This window comes from Oncorhynchus kisutch, linkage group LG1 (assembly GCF_002021735.2).
Source record: "Oncorhynchus kisutch isolate 150728-3 linkage group LG1, Okis_V2, whole genome shotgun sequence".
Lineage (NCBI taxonomy): Eukaryota > Metazoa > Chordata > Actinopteri > Salmoniformes > Salmonidae > Oncorhynchus > Oncorhynchus kisutch.
In genome coordinates this window covers 29,959,663-29,984,984 of record NC_034174.2, presented here as the reverse complement: position 1 = coordinate 29,984,984, position 25,322 = coordinate 29,959,663, and positions in this window count along the sequence as shown.

Here is a 25,322-nt window from a genome sequence, read left to right as displayed (position 1 = left end):
CCATACTGATGACCCTTATCAACCCCATACTGATGACCCTTATCAACCCCCATACTGATGACCCTTATCAATCCCCATACTGATGACCCTTATCAATCCCCACACTGATGACCCTTATCAATCTCCATACTGATGATCCTTATCGTACGCTGCATTGATGACCCTTATCAATCCCCATACTGATGACCCTTATCAATCCCCATACTGATGACCCTTATCAATCCCCATACTGATGACCCTTATCAATCCCCATACTGATGACCCTTATCAATCCCCATACTGATGACCCTTATCAATCCCCATACTGATGACCCTTATCAACCCCATACTGATGACCCTTATCAATCCCCATACTGATGACCCTTATCAATCCCACACTGATGACCCTTATCAATCCCCATACTGATGACCCTTATCAATCCCCACACTGATGACCCTTATCAATCCCCATACTGATGACCCTTATCAATCCCCATACTGATGACCCTTATCAACCCCCATACTGATGACCCTTATCAATCCCCACACTGATGACCCTTATCAATCCCCACACTGATGACCCTTATCAATCCCCATACTGATGACCCTTATCAATCCCCACACTGATGACCCTTATCAATCCCCATACTGATGACCCTTATCAATCCCCTCACTGATGACCCTTATCAATTCCCATACTGATGACCCTTATCAATCCCCATACTGATGACCCTTATCAACCCCCATACTGATGACCCTTATCAATCCCCATACTGATGACCCTTATCAATCCCCACACTGATGACCCTTATCAATCCCCATACTGATGACCCTTATCAATCCCCATACTGATGACCCTTATCAATCCCCATACTGATGACCCTTATCAATCCCCATACTGATGACCCTTATCAATCCCCATACTGATGACCCTTATCAATTCCCATACTGATGACCCTTATCAATCCCCATACTGATGACCCTTATCAACCCCATACTGATGACCCTTATCAATCCCCATACTGATGACCCTTATCAATCCCCACACTGATGACCCTTATCAATCCCCATACTGATGACCCTTATCAACCCTGCATTGATGACCCTTATCAATCCCCATACTGATGACCCTTATCAATCCCCATACTGATGACCCTTATCAATCCCCATACTGATGACCCTTATCAATCCCCATACTGATGACCCTTATCAATCCCCATACTGATGACCCTTATCAACCCCATACTGATGACCCTTATCAACCCCATACTGATGACCCTTATCAATCCCCCATACTGATGACCCTTATCAATCCCCACACTGATGACCCTTATCAATCCCCACACTGATGACCCTTATCAATCCCCTACTGATGACCCTTATCAACCCCACACTGATGACCCTTATCAATCCCCATACTGATGACCCTTATCAATCCCCATACTGATGACCCTTATCAATCCCCATACTGATGACCCTTATCAATCCCCATACTGATGACCCTTATCAACCCCATACTGATGACCCTTATCAATCCCCATACTGATGACCCTTATCAATCCCCACACTGATGACCCTTATCAATCCCCATACTGATGACCCTTATCAACCCCACACTGATGACCCTTATCAATCCCCATACTGATGACCCTTATCAATCCCCATACTGATGACCCTTATCAATCCCCATACTGATGACCCTTATCAATCCCCACACTGATGACCCTTATCAATCCCCATACTGATGACCCTTATCAATCCCCATACTGATGACCCTTATCAACCCCCATACTGATGACCCTTATCAATCCCCATACTGATGACCCTTATCAATCCCCACACTGATGACCCTTATCAATCCCATACTGATGACCCTTATCAATACCCTGCACTGATGACCCTTATCAATCCCCATACTGATGACCCTTATCAATCCCCATACTGATGACCCTTATCAATCCCCATACTGATGACCCTTATCAATCCCCATACTGATGACCCTTATCAATCCCCATACTGATGACCCTTATCAATCCCCATACTGATGACCCTTATCAACCCCCATACTGATGACCCTTATCAATCCCCATACTGATGACCCTTATCAATCCCCACACTGATGACCCTTATCAATCCCCATACTGATGACCCTTATCAATCCCCACACTGATGACCCTTATCAATCCCCATACTGATGACCCTTATCAATCCCCATACTGATGACCCTTATCAACCCCCATACTGATGACCCTTATCAATCCCCACACTGATGACCCTTATCAATCCCCACACTGATGACCCTTATCAATCCCCATACTGATGACCCTTATCAATCCCCACACTGATGACCCTTATCAATCCCCATACTGATGACCCTTATCAATCCCCTCACTGATGACCCTTATCAATCCCCATACTGATGACCCTTATCAAACCCCATACTGATGACCCTTTCAACCCCCATACTGATGACCCTTATCAATCCCCATACTGATGACCCTTATCAATCCCCACACTGATGACCCTTATCAATCTCCATACTGATGACCCTTATCAATCCCTGCATTGATGACCCTTATCAATCCCCATACTGATGACCCTTATCAATCCCCATACTGATGACCCTTATCAATCCCCATACTGATGACCCTTATCAATCCCCATACTGATGACCCTTATCAATCCCCATACTGATGACCCTTATCAATCCCCATACTGATGACCCTTATCAACCCCATACTGATGACCCTTATCAACCCCACACTGATGACCCTTATCATCCCCATACTGATGACCCTTATCAATCCCCACACTGATGACCCTTATCAATCCCCACACTGATGACCCTTATCAATCCCCTACTGATGACCCTTATCAACCCCACACTGATGACCCTTATCAATCCCCATACTGATGACCCTTATCAATCCCCCACTGATGACCCTTATCAATCCCCATACTGATGACCCTTATCAATCCCCATACTGATGACCCTTATCAACCCCCATACTGATGACCCTTATCAATCCCCATACTGATGACCCTTATCAATCCCCTCACTGATGACCCTTATCAATCCCATACTGATGACCCTTATCAAACCCCATACTGATGACCCTTATCAACCCCCATACTGATGACCCTTATCAATCCCCATACTGATGACCCTTATCAATCCCCACACTGATGACCCTTATCAATCCCATACTGATGACCCTTATCAACCCTGCATTGATGACCCTTATCAATCCCCATACTGATGACCCTTATCAATCCCCATACTGATGACCCTTATCAATCCCCATACTGATGACCCTTATCAATCCCCATACTGATGACCCTTTTCAACACCCACACTGATGACCCTTATCAATCCCCACACTGATGACCCTTATCAACCCCCATACTGATGACCCTTATCAACCCCACACTGATGACCCTTATCAACCCCACACTGATGACCCTTATCAACCCCCATACTGATGACCCTTATCAACCCCACACTGATGACCCTTATCAACCCCCATACTGATGACCCTTATCAATCCCCATACTGATGACCCTTATCAACCCCACACTGATGACCCTTATCAACCCCCATACTGATGACCCTTATCAATCCCCACACTGATGACCCTTATCAATCCCCACACTGATGACCCTTATCAATCCCCACACTGATGACCCTTATCAATCCCCATACTGATGACCCTTATCAATCCCCTCACTGATGACCCTTATCAATCCCCATACTGATGACCCTTATCAAACCCCATACTGATGACCCTTATCAACCCCCATACTGATGACCCTTATCAATCCCCATACTGATGACCCTTATCAATCCCCACACTGATGACCCTTATCAATCCCCATACTGATGATCCTTATCAACCCTGCATTGATGACCCTTATCAATCCCCATACTGATGACCCTTATCAATCCCCATACTGATGACCCTTATCAATCCCCATACTGATGACCCTTATCAATCCCCATACTGATGACCCTTATCAATCCCCATACTGATGACCCTTATCAATCCCCATACTGATGACCCTTATCAACCCCCATACTGATGACCCTTATCAATCCCCATACTGATGACCCTTATCAATCCCCACACTGATGACCCTTATCAATCCCCATACTGATGACCCTTATCAATCCCCACACTGATGACCCTTATCAATCCCCATACTGATGACCCTTATCAATCCCCATACTGATGACCCTTATCAACCCCCATACTGATGACCCTTATCAATCCCCACACTGATGACCCTTATCAATCCCACACTGATGACCCTTATCAATCCCCATACTGATGACCCTTATCAATCCCCACACTGATGACCCTTATCAATCCCCATACTGATGACCCTTATCAATCCCCTCACTGATGACCCTTATCAATCCCCATACTGATGACCCTTATCAAACCCCATACTGATGACCCTTTTCAACCCCCATACTGATGACCCTTATCAATCCCCATACTGATGACCCTTATCAATCCCCATACTGATGACCCTTATCATTCCCCACACTGATGACCCTTATCAATCCCCATACTGATGACCCTTATCAATCCCCATACTGATGACCCTTATCAACCCCCATACTGATGACCCTTATCAATCCCCACACTGATGACCCTTATCAATCCCCACACTGATGACCCTTATCAATCCCCATACTGATGACCCTTATCATTCCCCACACTGATGACCCTTATCAATCCCCATACTGATGACCCTTATCAATCCCCTCACTGATGACCCTTATCAATTCCCATACTGATGACCCTTATCAAACCCCATACTGATGACCCTTATCAACCCCCATACTGATGACCCTTATCAATCCCCATACTGATGACCCTTATCAATCCCCACACTGATGACCCTTATCAATCTCCATACTGATGATCCTTATCGTACGCTGCATTGATGACCCTTATCAATCCCCATACTGATGACCCTTATCAATCCCCATACTGATGACCCTTATCAATCCCCATACTGATGACCCTTATCAATCCCCATACTGATGACCCTTATCAATCCCCATACTGATGACCCTTATCAATCCCCATACTGATGACCCTTATCAACCCCATACTGATGACCCTTATCAACCCCACACTGATGACCCTTATCATCCCCATACTGATGACCCTTATCAATCCCCACACTGATGACCCTTATCAATCCCCACACTGATGACCCTTATCAATCCCCACTGATGACCCTTATCAACCCTCACACTGATGACCCTTATCAATCCCCATACTGATGACCCTTATCAATCCCCTCACTGATGACCCTTATCAATCCCATACTGATGACCCTTATCAAACCCCATACTGATGACCCTTATCAACCCCATACTGATGACCCTTATCAATCCCCATACTGATGACCCTTATCAATCCCCTCACTGATGACCCTTATCAATCCCATACTGATGACCCTTATCAAACCCCATACTGATGACCCTTATCAACCCCATACTGATGACCCTTATCAACCCCACACTGATGACCCTTATCAACCCTCACACTGATGACCCTTATCAATCCCCATACTGATGACCCTTATCAACCCCACACTGATGACCCTTATCAACCCTCACACTGATGACCCTTATCAACCCCACACTGATGACCCTTATCAATCCCCATACTGATGACCCTTATCAACCCTCACACTGATGACCCTTATCAACCCCACACTGATGACCCTTATCAACCCCCATACTGATGACCCTTATCAACCCCACACTGATGACCCTTATCAACCCTCATACTGATGACCCTTATCAATCCCCATACTGATGACCCTTATCAACCCTCACACTGATGACCCTTATCAACCCCATACTGATGACCCTTATCAATCCCCACACTGATGACCCTTATCAATCCCCACACTGATGACCCTTATCAATCCCATACTGATGACCCTTATCAAACCCCATACTGATGACCCTTTCAACCCCCATACTGATGACCCTTATCAATCCCCATACTGATGACCCTTATCAATCCCCACACTGATGACCCTTATCAATCTCCATACTGATGATCCTTATCGTACGCTGCATTGATGACCCTTATCAATCCCCATACTGATGACCCTTATCAATCCCCATACTGATGACCCTTATCAATCCCCATACTGATGACCCTTATCAATCCCCATACTGATGACCCTTATCAATCCCCATACTGATGACCCTTATCAATCCCCATACTGATGACCCTTATCAACCCCCATACTGATGACCCTTATCAATCCCCATACTGATGACCCTTATCAATCCCACACTGATGACCCTTATCAATCCCCATACTGATGACCCTTATCAATCCCCACACTGATGACCCTTATCAATCCCCATACTGATGACCCTTATCAATCCCCATACTGATGACCCTTATCAACCCCCATACTGATGACCCTTATCAATCCCCACACTGATGACCCTTATCAATTCCCACACTGATGACCCTTATCAATCCCCATACTGATGACCCTTATCAATCCCCACACTGATGACCCTTATCAATCCCCATACTGATGACCCTTATCAATCCCCTCACTGATGACCCTTATCAATCCCCATACTGATGACCCTTATCAAACCCCATACTGATGACCCTTATCAACCCCCATACTGATGACCCTTATCAATCCCCATACTGATGACCCTTATCAATCCCCACACTGATGACCCTTATCAATCCCCATACTGATGACCCTTATCAACCCCCATACTGATGACCCTTATCAATCCCCATACTGATGACCCTTATCAATCCCCATACTGATGACCCTTATCAACCCCCATACTGATGACCCTTATCAATCCCCACACTGATGACCCTTATCAATCCCCACACTGATGACCCTTATCAATCCCCATACTGATGACCCTTATCAATCCCCACACTGATGACCCTTATCAATCCCCATACTGATGACCCTTATCAATCCCCTCACTGATGACCCTTATCAATCCCCATACTGATGACCCTTATCAACCCCATACTGATGACCCTTATCAACCCCATACTGATGACCCTTATCAATCCCCATACTGATGACCCTTATCAATCCCCATACTGATGACCCTTATCAATCCCCACACTGATGACCCTTATCAATCCCCATACTGATGACCCTTATCAATCCCCATACTGATGACCCTTATCAACCCCCATACTGATGACCCTTATCAATCCCCACACTGATGACCCTTATCAATCCCACACTGATGACCCTTATCAATCCCCATACTGATGACCCTTATCAATCCCCACACTGATGACCCTTATCAATCCCCATACTGATGACCCTTATCAATCCCCTCACTGATGACCCTTATCAATCCCATACTGATGACCCTTATCAAACCCCATACTGATGACCCTTTTCAACCCCCATACTGATGACCCTTATCAATCCCCATACTGATGACCCTTATCAATCCCCACACTGATGACCCTTATCAATCTCCATAGTGATGATCCTTATCGTACCTGCATTGATGACCCTTATCAATCCCCATACTGATGACCCTTATCAATCCCCATACTGATGACCCTTATCAATCCCCATACTGATGACCCTTATCAATCCCCATACTGATGACCCTTATCAATCCCCATACTGATGACCCTTATCAATCCCCATACTGATGACCCTTTCAACCCCATACTGATGACCCTTATCAACCCCACACTGATGACCCTTATCATCCCCATACTGATGACCCTTATCAATCCCCACACTGATGACCCTTATCAATCCCCACACTGATGACCCTTATCAATCCCCTCACTGATGACCCTTATCAACCCTCACACTGATGACCCTTATCAATCCCCATACTGATGACCCTTATCAATCCCCTCACTGATGACCCTTATCAATCCCCATACTGATGACCCTTATCAAACCCCATACTGATGACCCTTATCAACCCCCATACTGATGACCCTTATCAATCCCCATACTGATGACCCTTATCAATCCCCTCACTGATGACCCTTATCAATTCCCATACTGATGACCCTTATCAAACCCCATACTGATGACCCTTTTCAACCCCCATACTGATGACCCTTATCAACCCTCACACTGATGACCCTTATCAACCCTCACACTGATGACCCTTATCAATCCCCATACTGATGACCCTTATCAACCCTCACACTGATGACCCTTATCAACCCTCACACTGATGACCCTTATAAACCCTCACACTGATGACCCTTATCAATCCCCATACTGATGACCCTTATCAACCCTCACACTGATGACCCTTATCAACCCTCACACTGATGACCCTTATCAACCCCCATACTGATGACCCTTATCAACCCTCACACTGATGACCCTTATCAACCCTCATACTGATGACCCTTATCAATCCCCATACTGATGACCCTTATCAACCCTCACACTGATGACCCTTATCAACCCCCATACTGATGACCCTTATCAATCCCCACACTGATGACCCTTATCAATCCCCACACTGATGACCCTTATCAATTCCCATACTGATGACCCTTATCAAACCCCATACTGATGACCCTTTTCAACCCCCATACTGATGACCCTTATCAATCCCCATACTGATGACCCTTATCAATCCCCACACTGATGACCCTTATCAATCTCCATACTGATGATCCTTATCGTACGCTGCATTGATGACCCTTATCAATCCCCATACTGATGACCCTTATCAATCCCCATACTGATGACCCTTATCAATCCCCATACTGATGACCCTTATCAATCCCCATACTGATGACCCTTATCAATCCCCATACTGATGACCCTTATCAATCCCCATACTGATGACCCTTATCAACCCCCATACTGATGACCCTTATCAATCCCCATACTGATGACCCTTATCAATCCCACACTGATGACCCTTATCAATCCCCATACTGATGACCCTTATCATTCCCCACACTGATGACCCTTATCAATCCCCATACTGATGACCCTTATCAATCCCCATACTGATGACCCTTTTCAACCCCCATACTGATGACCCTTATCAATCCCCACACTGATGACCCTTATCAATCCCACACTGATGACCCTTATCAATCCCCATACTGATGACCCTTATCATTCCCCACACTGATGACCCTTATCAATCCCCATACTGATGACCCTTATCAATCCCCTCACTGATGACCCTTATCAATTCCCATACTGATGACCCTTATCAAACCCCATACTGATGACCCTTTCAACCCCCATACTGATGACCCTTATCAATCCCCATACTGATGACCCTTATCAATCCCCACACTGATGACCCTTATCAATCTCCATACTGATGACCCTTATCCCTGCATTGATGACCCTTATCAATCCCCATACTGATGACCCTTATCAATCCCCATACTGATGACCCTTATCAATCCCCATACTGATGACCCTTATCAATCCCCATACTGATGACCCTTATCAATCCCCATACTGATGACCCTTATCAATCCCCATACTGATGACCCTTATCAACCCCATACTGATGACCCTTATCAACCCCCACACTGATGACCCTTATCATCCCCCATACTGATGACCCTTATCAATCCCCACACTGATGACCCTTATCAATCCCCACACTGATGACCCTTATCAATCCCCTCACTGATGACCCTTATCAACCCTCACACTGATGACCCTTATCAATCCCCATACTGATGACCCTTATCAATCCCCTCACTGATGACCCTTATCAATTCCCATACTGATGACCCTTATCAAACCCCATACTGATGACCCTTTTCAACCCCCATACTGATGACCCTTATCAATCCCCATACTGATGACCCTTATCAATCCCCACACTGATGACCCTTATCAATCCCCATACTGATGACCCTTATCGTACCCTGCATGATGACCCTTATCAATCCCCATACTGATGACCCTTATCAATCCCCATACTGATGACCCTTATCAATCCCCATACTGATGACCCTTATCAATCCCCATACTGATGACCCTTATCAATCCCCATACTGATGACCCTTATCAATCCCCATACTGATGACCCTTATCAACCCCCATACTGATGACCCTTATCAATCCCCATACTGATGACCCTTATCAATCCCCACACTGATGACCCTTATCAATCCCCATACTGATGACCCTTATCATCCCCACACTGATGACCCTTATCAATCCCCATACTGATGACCCTTATCAATCCCCATACTGATGACCCTTATCAACCCCCATACTGATGACCCTTATCAATCCCCACACTGATGACCCTTATCAATCCCACACTGATGACCCTTATCAATCCCCATACTGATGACCCTTATCATCCCCACACTGATGACCCTTATCAATCCCCATACTGATGACCCTTATCAATCCCCTCACTGATGACCCTTATCAATCCCATACTGATGACCCTTATCAAACCCCATACTGATGACCCTTATCAACCCCCATACTGATGACCCTTATCAATCCCCATACTGATGACCCTTATCAATCCCCACACTGATGACCCTTATCAATCCCCATACTGATGACCCTTATCGTACGCTGCATTGATGACCCTTATCAATCCCCATACTGATGACCCTTATCAATCCCCATACTGATGACCCTTATCAATCCCCATACTGATGACCCTTATCAATCCCCATACTGATGACCCTTATCAATCTCCATACTGATGACCCTTATCAATCCCCATACTGATGACCCTTTTCAACACCCATACTGATGACCCTTATCAACCCTCACACTGATGACCCTTATCATCCCCCATACTGATGACCCTTATCAATCCCCACACTGATGACCCTTATCAATCCCCACACTGATGACCCTTATCAATCCCCACTGATGACCCTTATCAACCCTCACACTGATGACCCTTATCAATCCCCATACTGATGACCCTTATCAATCCCCTCACTGATGACCCTTATCAATTCCCATACTGATGACCCTTATCAAACCCCATACTGATGACCCTTTTCAACCCCCATACTGATGACCCTTATCAATCCCCATACTGATGACCCTTATCAATCCCCTCACTGATGACCCTTATCAATTCCCATACTGATGACCCTTATCAAACCCCATACTGATGACCCTTTCAACCCCCATACTGATGACCCTTATCAATCCCCATACTGATGACCCTTATCAATCCCCACACTGATGACCCTTATCAATCCCCATACTGATGACCTTATCGTACCTGCATTGATGACCCTTATCAATCCCCATACTGATGACCCTTATCAATCCCCATACTGATGACCCTTATCAATCCCCATACTGATGACCCTTATCAATCCCCATACTGATGACCCTTATCAACACCCACACTGATGACCCTTATCAATCCCCACTGATGACCCTTATCAACCCCCATACTGATGACCCTTATCAACCCTCACACTGATGACCCTTATCAACCCTCACACTGATGACCCTTATCAACCCCCATACTGATGACCCTTATCAACCCTCACACTGATGACCCTTATCAACCCTCATACTGATGACCCTTATCAATCCCCATACTGATGACCCTTATCAACCCTCACACTGATGACCCTTATCAACCCCCATACTGATGACCCTTATCAATCCCCACACTGATGACCCTTATCAATCCCCACACTGATGACCCTTATCAATCCCCACACTGATGACCCTTATCAATCCCCATACTGATGACCCTTATCAATCCCCTCACTGATGACCCTTATCAATTCCCATACTGATGACCCTTATCAAACCCCATACTGATGACCCTTTTCAATAACCCCCCATACTGATGACCCTTATCAATCCCCATACTGATGACCCTTATCAATCCCCACACTGATGACCTTACAATCTCCATAGTGATGATCCCGTATCGTACGCCTTGCCCTTATCAATCCCCATACTGATGACCCTTATCAATCCCCATACTGATGACCCTTATCAATCCCCATACTGATGACCCTTATCAATCCCCATACTGATGACCCTTATCATCCCATACTGATGACCCTTATCAATCCCCATACTGATGACCCTTATCAATCCCCATACTGATGACCCTTTTCAACCCCCATACTGATGACCCTTATCAATCCCCATACTGATGATCCTTATCAATTCCCACACTGATGACCCTTATCAATCCCCATACTGATGACCCTTATCATTCCCCACACTGATGACCCTTATCAATCCCCATACTGATGACCCTTATCAATCCCCATACTGATGACCCTTTTCAACCCCCATACTGAAGACCCTTATCAATCCCCACACTGATGATCCTTATCAATTCCCACACTGATGACCCTTATCAATCCCCATACTGATGACCCTATCATTTCCCACACTGATGACCCTTATCAATCCCCATACTGATGACCCTTATCAATCCCCTCACTGATGACCCTTATCAATTCCCATACTGATGACCCTTATCAAACCCCATACTGATGACCCTTTTCAAACCCCCATACTGATTGACCCTTATCAATCCCATACTGATGACCCTTATCAATCCCCACACTGATGACCCTTATCAATCTCCATAGTGATGATCCTTGTCGTACGCTGCATTGATGACCCTTATCAATCCCCATACTGATGACCCATATCAATCCCCATACTGATGACCCTTATCAATCCCCATACTGATGACCCTTATCAATCCCCATACTGATGACCTTATCAATCTCCATACTGATGACCCTTATCAATCCCCATACTGATGACCCTTTTCAACACCCACACTGATGACCCTTATCAATCCCCACACTGATGACCTTATCAACCCCCCATATGATGACCTTATCAACCCTCACACTGATGACCCTTATCAACCCTCACACTGATGACCATTATCAATCCCCATACTGATGACCCTTATCAACCCTCACACTGATGACCCTTATCAACCCTCACACTGATGACCCGTATAAACCCTCACACTGATGACTCTTATCAATCCCCATACTGATGACCCTTATCAACCCTCACACTGATACCCTTATCAACCCTCACACTGATGACCCTTATCAACCCCCATACTGATGGACCCTTATCAATCCCCATACTGATGACCCCTTATCAATCCCCACACTGATGACCCTTATCAATCCCCACACTGATGACCCTTATCAACCCCCATACTGATGACCCTTATCAACCCTCCACACTGATGACCCTTATCAATCCCCATACTGATGACCCTTATCAACCCTCACACTGATGACCCTTATCAAACCCCATACTGATGACCCTTATCAACCCTCACACTGATGACCCCTTATCAACCCCCATACTGATGACCCTTATCAATCCCCACACTGATGACCCTTATCAATCCCCACACTGATGACCCTTATCAATCCCCACACTGATGACCCTTATCAATCCCCACACTGATGACCCTTATCAATCCCCATACTGATGACCCTTATCAATCCCCTCACTGATGACCCTTATCAATTCCCATACTGATGACCCTTATCAAACCCCATACTGATGACCCTTTTCAACCCCCATACTGATGACCCTTATCAATCCCCATACTGATGACCCTTATCAATCCCCACACTGATGACCCTTATCAATCTCCATAGTGATGATCCTTATCGTACGCTGCATTGATGACCCTTATCAATCCCCATACTGATGACCCATATCAATCCCCATACTGATGACCCTTATCAATCCCCATACTGATGACCCTTATCAATCCCCATACTGATGACCCTTATCAATCCCCATACTGATGACCCTTTTCAACACCCACACTGATGACCCTTATCAATCCCCACACTGATGACCCTTATCAACCCCCATACTGATGACCCTTATCAACCCTCACACTGATGACCCTTATCAACCCTCACACTGATGACCCTTATCAATCCCCATACTGATGACCCTTATCAACCCTCACACTGATGACCCTTATGAACCCTCACACTGATGACCCTTATAAACCCTCACACTGATGACTCTTATCTATCCCCATACTGATGACCCTTATCAACCCTCACACTGATGACCCTTATCAACCCTCACACTGATGACCTTATCAACCCCCATACTGATGACCCTTACAACCCTCATACTGATGACCCTTATCAACCCCACACTGATGACCCTTATCAACCCCATACTGATGACCCTTATCAATCCCCATACTGATGACCCTTATCAACCCTCACACTGATGACCCTTATCAACCCCCATACTGATGACCCTTATCAATCCCCACACTGATGACCCTTATCAATCCCCACACTGATGACCCTTATCAATCCCCACACTGATGACCCTTATCAATCCCCATACTGATGACCCTTATCAATCCCCTCACTGATGACCCTTATCAATCCCCATACTGATGACCCTTATCAAACCCCATACTGATGACCCTTATCAACCCCCATACTGATGACCCTTATCAATCCCCATACTGATGACCCTTATCAATCCCCACACTGATGACCCTTATCAATCTCCATACTGATGACCCTTATCGTACCCTGCATTGATGACCCTTATCAATCCCCATACTGATGACCCTTATCAATCCCCATACTGATGACCCTTATCAATCCCCATACTGATGACCCTTATCAATCCCCATACTGATGACCCTTATCAATCCCCATACTGATGACCCTTATCAATCCCCATACTGATGACCCTTTTCAACACCCACACTGATGACCCTTATCAATCCCCACACTGATGACCCTTATCAACCCCCATACTGATGACCCTTATCAACACTCACACTGATGACCCTTATCAACCCCCACACTGATGACCCTTATCAATCCCCACACTGATGACCCTTATCAATCCCCATACTGATGACCCTTATCAACCCCACACTGATGACCCTTATCAACCCCACACTGATGACCCTTATCAATCCCCATACTGATGACCCTTATCAACCCTCACACTGATGACCCTTATCAACCCCCATACTGATGACCCTTATCAATTCCCATACTGATGACCCTTATCAAACCCCATACTGATGACCCTTATCAATCCCCATACTGATGACCCTTATCAATCCCCATACTGATGACCCTTATCAATCCCCATACTGATGACCCTTATCAATCCCCATACTGATGACCCTTATCAATCCCCATACTGATGACCCTTATCAATCCCCATACTGATGACCCTTATCAACCCTCACACTGATGACCCTTATCAATCCCCATACTGATGACCCTTATCAACCCTGCATTGATGACCCTTATCAATCCCCATACTGATGACCCTTATCAATCCCCATACTGATGACCCTTATCAATCCCCATACTGATGACCCTTATCAATCCCCATACTGATGACCCTTATCAATCCCCATACTGATGACCCTTATCAATCCCCATACTGATGACCCTTATCAATCCCCATACTGATGACCCTTATCAATCCCCATACTGATGACCCTTTTCAACACCCACACTGATGACCCTTATCAATCCCCACACTGATGACCCTTATCAATCCCCATACTGATGACCCTTATCAATCCCCATACTGATGACCCTTATCAATCCCCATCAATCCCCATTCTGATGACCCTTATCAATCCCCACACTGATGACCCTTGTCAATCCCCATACTGATGACCCTTATCAATCCCCACACTGATGACCCTTATCAATCCCCACACTGATGACCCTTATCAATCCCCATACTGATGACCCTTTTCAACACCCACACTGATGACCCTTATCAATCCCCACACTGATGACCCTTATCAACCCCCATACTGATGACCCTTATCAACCCTCACACTGATGACCCTTATCAACCCTCACACTGATGACCCTTATCAATCCCCATACTGATGACCCTTATCAACCCTCACACTGATGACCCTTATCAACCCTCACACTGATGACCCTTATCAAACCCCACACTGATGACCCTTATCAATCCCCATACTGATGACCCTTATCAACCCCACACTGATGACCCTTATCAACCCCACACTGATGACCCTTATCAACCCCCATACTGATGACCCTTATCAACCCCACACTGATGACCCTTATCAACCCTCACACTGATGACCCTTATCAACCCCATACTGATGACCCTTATCAATCCCCATACTGATGACCCTTATCAACCCTCACACTGATGACCCTTATCAACCCCATACTGATGACCCTTATCAATCCCCACACTGATGACCCTTATCAATCCCCACACTGATGACCCTTATCAATCCCCACACTGATGACCCTTATCAATCCCCATACTGATGACCCTTATCAATCCCCTCACTGATGACCCTTATCAATCCCATACTGATGACCCTTATCAAACCCCATACTGATGACCCTTATCAACCCCATACTGATGACCCTTATCAATCCCCATACTGATGACCCTTATCAATCCCCACACTGATGACCCTTATCAATCCCCATACTGATGATCCTTATCGTACGCTGCATTGATGACCCTTATCAATCCCCATACTGATGACCCTTATCAATCCCCACACTGATGACCCTTATCAATCCCCACACTGATGACCCTTATCAATCCCCATACTGATGACCCTTATCAATCCCCATACTGATGACCCTTATCAATCCCCATACTGATGACCCTTATCAATCCCCATACTGATGACCCTTATCAATCCCCACACTGATGACCCTTATCAATCCCCATACTGATGACCCTTATCAATCCCCACACTGATGACCCTTATCAATCCCCACACTGATGACCCTTATCAATCCCCATACTGATGACCCTTTTCAACACCCACACTGATGACCCTTATCAATCCCCACACTGATGACCCTTATCAACCCCCATACTGATGACCCTTATCAACCCCACACTGATGACCCTTATCAACCCCACACTGATGACCCTTATCAATCCCCATACTGATGACCCTTATCAACCCTCACACTGATGACCCTTATCAACCCTCACACTGATGACCCTTATCAACCCCACACTGATGACCCTTATCAATCCCCATACTGATGACCCTTATCAACCCTCACACTGATGACCCTTATCAACCCTCACACTGATGACCCTTATCAACCCCATACTGATGACCCTTATCAACCCCACACTGATGACCCTTATCAACCCTCACACTGATGACCCTTATCAACCCCATACTGATGACCCTTATCAATCCCCATACTGATGACCCTTATCAACCCTCACACTGATGACCCTTATCAACCCCCATACTGATGACCCTTATCAATCCCCACACTGATGACCCTTATCAATCCCCACACTGATGACCCTTATCAATCCCCACACTGATGACCCTTATCAATCCCCATACTGATGACCCTTATCAATCCCCTCACTGATGACCCTTATCAATTCCCATACTGATGACCCTTATCAAACCCCATACTGATGACCCTTATCAACCCCCATACTGATGACCCTTATCAATCCCCATACTGATGACCCTTATCAATCCCCACACTGATGACCCTTATCAATCTCCATACTGATGACCCTTATCGTACGCTGCATTGATGACCCTTATCAATCCCCATACTGATGACCCTTATCAATCCCCATACTGATGACCCTTATCAATCCCCATACTGATGACCCTTATCAATCCCCATACTGATGACCCTTATCAATCCCCATACTGATGACCCTTATCAATCCCCATACTGATGACCCTTATCAATCCCCATACTGATGACCCTTTTCAACACCCACACTGATGACCCTTATCAATCCCCACACTGATGACCCTTATCAACCCCCATACTGATGACCCTTATCAACACCCACACTGATGACCCTTATCAATCCCCATACTGATGACCCTTATCAATCCCCACACTGATGACCCTTATCAATCCCCATACTGATGACCCTTATCAATCCCCATACTGATGACCCTTATCAATCCCCACACTGATGACCCTTATCAATCCCCATACTGATGACCCTTATCAATCCCCACACTGATGACCCTTATCAATCCCCACACTGATGACCCTTATCAACCCCATACTGATGACCCTTATCAACCCCACACTGATGACCCTTATCAATCCCCATACTGATGACCCTTATCAACCCCACACTGATGACCCTTATCAATCCCATACTGATGACCCTTATCAACCCCACACTGATGACCCTTATCAACCCCACACTGATGACCCTTATCAACCCCATACTGATGACCCTTATCAATCCCCATACTGATGACCCTTATCAACCCTCACACTGATGACCCTTATCAACCCCCATACTGATGACCCTTATCAATCCCCATACTGATGACCCTTATCAATCCCCACACTGATGACCCTTATCAATCCCCATACTGATGACCCTTATCAATCCCCACACTGATGACCCTTATCAATCCCCACACTGATGACCCTTATCAACCCCCATACTGATGACCCTTATCAACCCCACACTGATGACCCTTATCAATCCCCATACTGATGACCCTTATCAACCCCACACTGATGACCCTTATCAACCCCATACTGATGACCCTTATCAACCCCACACTGATGACCCTTATCAACCCCCATACTGATGACCCTTATCAATTCCCATACTGATGACCCTTATCAAACCCCATACTGATGACCCTTTTCAATCCCCACACTGATGACCCTTATCAATCCCCTCACTGATGACCCTTATCAATCCCCTCACTGATGACCCTTATCAATCCCCATACTGATGACCCTTATCAATCCCCACACTGATGACCCTTATCAATCTCCATACTGATGACCCTTATCAACCCTGCATTGATGACCCTTATCAATCCCCATACTGATGACCCTTATCAATCCCCATACTGATGACCCTTATCAATCCCCATACTGATGACCCTTATCAATCCCCATACTGATGACCCTTATCAATCCCCATACTGATGACCCTTATCAATCCCCATACTGATGACCCTTATCAATCCCCATACTGATGACCCTTATCAATCCCCATACTGATGACCCTTATCAATCCCCATACTGATGACCCTTTTCAACACCCACACTGATGACCCTTATCAATCCCCACACTGATGACCCTTATCAATCCCCACACTGATGACCCTTATCAATCCCCACACTGATGACCCTTATCAATCCCCACACTGATGACCCTTATCAATCCCCATACTGATGACCCTTATCAATCCCCATACTGATGACCCTTATCAAACCCCATACTGATGACCCTTATCAATCCCCATACTGATGACCCTTATCAATCCCCATACTGATGACCCTTATCAATCCCCATACTGATGACCCTTATCAATCCCCACACTGATGACCCTTATCAATCCCCATACTGATGACCCTTATCAATCCCCATACTGATGACCCTTATCAATCCCCACACTGATGACCCTTATCAATCCCCACACTGATGACCCTTATCAATCCCCATACTGATGACCCTTATCAATCCCCACACTGATGACCCTTATCAATCCCCACACTGATGACCCTTATCAATCCCCATACTGATGACCCTTTTCAACACCCACACTGATGACCCTTATCAATCCCCACACTGATGACCCTTATCAACCCCCATACTGATGACCCTTATCAACCCTCACACTGATGACCCTTATCAACCCTCACACTGATGACCCTTATCAATCCCCATACTGATGACCCTTATCAACCCTCACACTGATGACCCTTATCAACCCTCACACTGATGACCCTTATAAACCCTCACACTGATGACCCTTATCAATCCCCATACTGATGACCCTTATCAACCCTCACACTGATGACCCTTATCAACCCTCACACTGATGACCCTTATCAACCCCCATACTGATGACCCTTATCAACCCTCACACTGATGACCCTTATCAACCCTCACACTGATGACCCTTATCAACCCTCATACTGATGACCCTTATCAATCCCCATACTGATGACCCTTATCAACCCTCACACTGATGCACCCTTATCAACACCCCATCACTGAGTGTGTACCTTATCAATCCCCACACTTGGCATAGACCCTTATCAATCCCCACACTGATGCACCCCTTATCAATCCCCACACTGATGACCACCCTTATCAATCCCCATACTGATCGACCCTTATCAATCCCCCCCTCCACTGATGACCCTTATCAATTCCTCATACCTTGATGACCCCTTATCAAACCCATACTGATGACCCTTTTCAACCCCCATACTGATGACCCCTTATCAATCCCCATACTGATGACCCTTATCAATCCCCACACTGATGACCCTATCAATCCTCCATAGTGATGCATCCTTATCGTACGCTGCATTGATGACCCTTTATCAATCCCCATATACTGAATGACCTTATCAATCCCCATACTGATGACCCTATCAATCCCCATACTGATGACCCTTATCAATCCCCATATGATGACCCTTATCAATCCCCATACTGATACCTTATTAATCCCCATACTGATGACCCTTATCAATCCCCATACTGATGACCCTTTTCAACACCCACACTATGACCCTTATCAATCCCCACACTGATGACCCTTATCACCCCCATAATGATGACCCTTATCAACACTCACACTGATGACCTTATCAAACCCCCACACTGATGACCCTTATCAATCCCCACACTGATGACCCTTATCAACCCCCCATACTGATGACCCTTATCAACCTCACACTGATGACCCTTATCAACCCTCACACTGATGACCCTATCAATCCCCATACTGATACCCTTATCAACACTCACACTGATGACCCTTATCAACCCCCATACTGATGACCCTTATCAATTCCCATACTGATGACCCTTTATCCAAACCCCTACTGATGACCCTTTTCAATCCCCACACTGATGAACCCTTATCAATCCCCTCACTGATGACCCTTATCAATCCCCATACTGATGACCCTTATCAATCCCCACACTGATGACCCTTATCAGTCTCCATACTGATGATCCTTATCGTACGCTGCATTGATGACCCTTATCAATCCCCATACTGATGACCCTTATCAATCCCCATACTGATGACCCTTATCAATCCCCATACTGATGACCCTTATCAATCCCCATACTGATGACCCTTATCAATCCCATACTGATGACCCTTATCAATCCCATACTGATGACCCTTATCAATCCCCATACTGATGACCCTTATCAATCCCCATACTGATGACCCCTTTTCAACACCCACACTGATGACCCTTATCAATCCCCACACTGATGACCCTATATCAATCCCCACACTGATGACCCTTATCAATCCACACACCGATGACCCTTATCAATCCCGACACTGATGACCCTTATCAATCCCCATAACTGATGACCCTTATCACTCCCCATACTGATGACCCTTATCAATCCCCATACTGATGACCCTTATCAATCCCCATTGATGACCCTTATCAATCCCCATACTGATGACCCTTATCAATCCCCATACTGATGACCCTTATCATTCCCCACACTGATGACCCTTATCAATCCCCATACTGATGACCCTTATCAATCCCCATACCGACGACCCTTATCGATCCCCACACTGATGACCCTTATCAATCCCCATACTGATGACCCTTATCAATCCCCACACTGATGACCCTTATCAATCCCCACACTGATGACCCTTATCAACCCCCATACTGATGACCCTTATCAACCCTCACACTGATGACCCTTATCAATCCCCATACTGATTACCCTTATCAACCCTCACACTGATGACCCTTATCAACCCCCATACTGATGACCCTTATCAACCCTCACACTGATGACCCTTATCAACCCTCACACTGATGACCCTTATCAACCCTCATACTGATGACCCTTATCAATCCCCATACTGATGACCCTTATCAACCCTCACACTGATGACCCTTATCAACCCCCATACTGATGACCCTTATCAATCCCCACACTGATGACCCCTTTTCAATCCCCACACTGATGACCCTTATCAATCCCCACACTGATGACCCTTATCAATCCCCATACTGATGACCCTTATCAATCCCCTCACTGATGACCCTTATCAATTCCCATACTGATGACCCTTATCAAACCCCATACTGATGACCCTTTTCAACCCCCATACTGATGACCCTTATCAATCCCCACACTGATAAACCTTATCAAGTCTCATATTGATGACCCTTATCAATCCCCATACTGATGACCCTTATAAACCCCCATACTGATGACCCTTATAACCCCCCATACTGATGACCCTTATCAACCCCCATACTGATGACCCTTATCAACCCCCATACTGATGACCCTTATCAACCCCCATACTGATGATCCTTATCGAACGCTGCATTGATGACCCTTATCAATCCCCATACTGATGACCCTTATCAACCCCCATACTGATGACCCTTATCAATCCCCACACTGATGGCCCTTATCAATCCCCATACTGATGATCCTTATCGTACGCTGCATTGATGACCCTTATCAATCCCCATACTGATGACCCTTATCAATCCCCACACGGATGATCCTTATCAATCCCCACACTGATGACCCTTATCAATCCCCATACTGATGACCCTTATCAATCCCCATACTGATGACCCTTATCAATCTCCACACTGATGACCCTTATCAATCCACACACCGATGACCCTTATCAACCCTCACACTAATGACCCTTATCAACCCTCACACTGATGACCCTTATCAATCCCCATACTGATGACCCTTATCAAGCCCTCACACTGATGACCCTTATCAATCCCCATACTGATGACCCTTATCAACCCTCACACTGATGACCCTTATCAACCCCCATACTGATGACCCTTATCAACCCTCACACTGATGACCCTTATCAACCCTCACACTGATGACCCTTATCAACCCTCATACTGATTACCCTTATCAACCCTCACACTGATGACCCTTATCAATCCCCATACTGATGACCCTTATCAACCCTCACACTGATGACCCTTATCAACCCCAATACTGATGACCCTTATCAACCCTCACACTGATGACCCTTATAAACCCTCACACTGATGACCCATATCAACCCTCATACTGATGACCCTTATCAACCCTCACACTGATGACCCTTATCAACCCTCATACTGATGACCCTTATCAACCCTCACACTGATGACCCTTATCAACCCCCATACTGATGACCCTCATATACCCTCACACTGATGACCCTTATCAACCCTCACACTGATGACCCTTATCAACCCTCACACTGATGACCCTTATCAACCCCCATACTGATGACCCTTATCAACCCTCACACTGATGACCCTTATCAACCCTCACACTGATGACCCTTATCAATCCCCATACTGATGACCCTTATCAACCCTCATACTGATGACCCTTATCAACCCTCACACTGATGACCCTTATCAATCCCCATACTGATGACCCTTATCAACCCTCACACTGATGACCCTTATCAATCTCCATACTGATGACCCTTATCAATACCCATACTAATAACCCTTATCAATGCCCATACTGATGACCCTTATCGATCCCCACACTGATGACCCTTATCGATCCCAACACTGATGACCCTTATCGATCCCCATACTGATGACCCTTATCAATCAGCACACTGATGACCCTTATCAATCCCCACACTGATGACCCTTATCAACCCCCATACTGATGACCCTTATCAACCCTCACACTGATGACCCTTATCAATCCCCATACTGATGACCCTTATCAACCCTCACACTGATGACCCTTATCAACCCTCACACTGATGACCCTTATCAACCCTCATACTGATTACCCTTATCAACCCTCACACTGATGACCCTTATCAACCCCCATACTGATGACCCTTATCAACCCTCACACTGATGACCCTTATCAACCTTCACACTGATGACCCTTATCAATCCCCATACTGATGACCCTTATCAACCCTCACACTGATGACCCTTATAAACCCTCACACTGATGACCCTTATCAACCCTCACACTGATGACCCTTATCAATCCCCATACTGATGACCCTTATCAACCCTCACACTGATGACCCTTATCAATCCCCATATTGATGACCCTTATCAACCCTCACAATGATGACCCTTATCAACCCCCATACTGATGACCCTTATCAATCCTCACACTGATGACCCTTATCAACCCTCACACTGATGACCCTTATCAACCCTCATACTGATGACCCTTATCAACACTCACACTGATGACCCTTATCAACCCTCACACTGATGACCCTTATCAACCCCCATACTGATGACCCTTATCAACCCTCACACTGATGACCCTTACCAACCCTCACACTGATGACCCTTATCAATCCCCATACTGATGACCCTTATCAACCCTCACACTGATGACCCTTATCAACCCCCATACTGATGACCCTTATCAACCCTCACACTGATGACCCTTATCAACCCTCACACTGATGACCCTTATCAACCCTCATACTGATTACCCTTATCAACCCTCACACTGATGACCCTTATCAACCACCATACTGATGACCCTTATCAACCCTCACACTGATGACCCTTATCAACCCTCACACTGATGACCCTTATCAATCCCCATACTGATGACCCTTATCAACCCTCACACTTATGACCCTTATAAACCCTCACACTGATGACCCTTATCAACCCTCACACTGATGACCCTTATCAATCCCCATACTGATGACCCTTATCAACCCTCACACTGATGACCCTTATCAATCCCCATACTGATGACCCTTATCAACGCTCACACTGATGACCCTTATCAACCCCCATACTGATGACCCTTATCAATCCTCATATTGATGACCCTTATCAATCCCCATACTGATGACCCTTATAAACCCCCATACTGATGACCCTTATAACCCCCCATACTGATGACCCTTATCAACCCCCATACTGATGACCCTTATCAACCCCCATACTGATGACCCTTATCAACCCCCATACTGATGATCCTTATCGAACGCTGCATTGATGACCCTTATCAATCCCCATACTGATGACCCTTATCAACCCCCATACTGATGACCCTTATCAATCCCCACACTGATGGCCCTTATCAATCCCCATACTGATGATCCTTATCGTACGCTGCATTGATGACCCTTATCAATCCCCATACTGATGACCCTTATCAATCCCCACACGGATGATCCTTATCAATCCCCACACTGATGACCCTTATCAATCCCCATACTGATGACCCTTATCAATCCCCATACTGATGACCCTTATCAATCT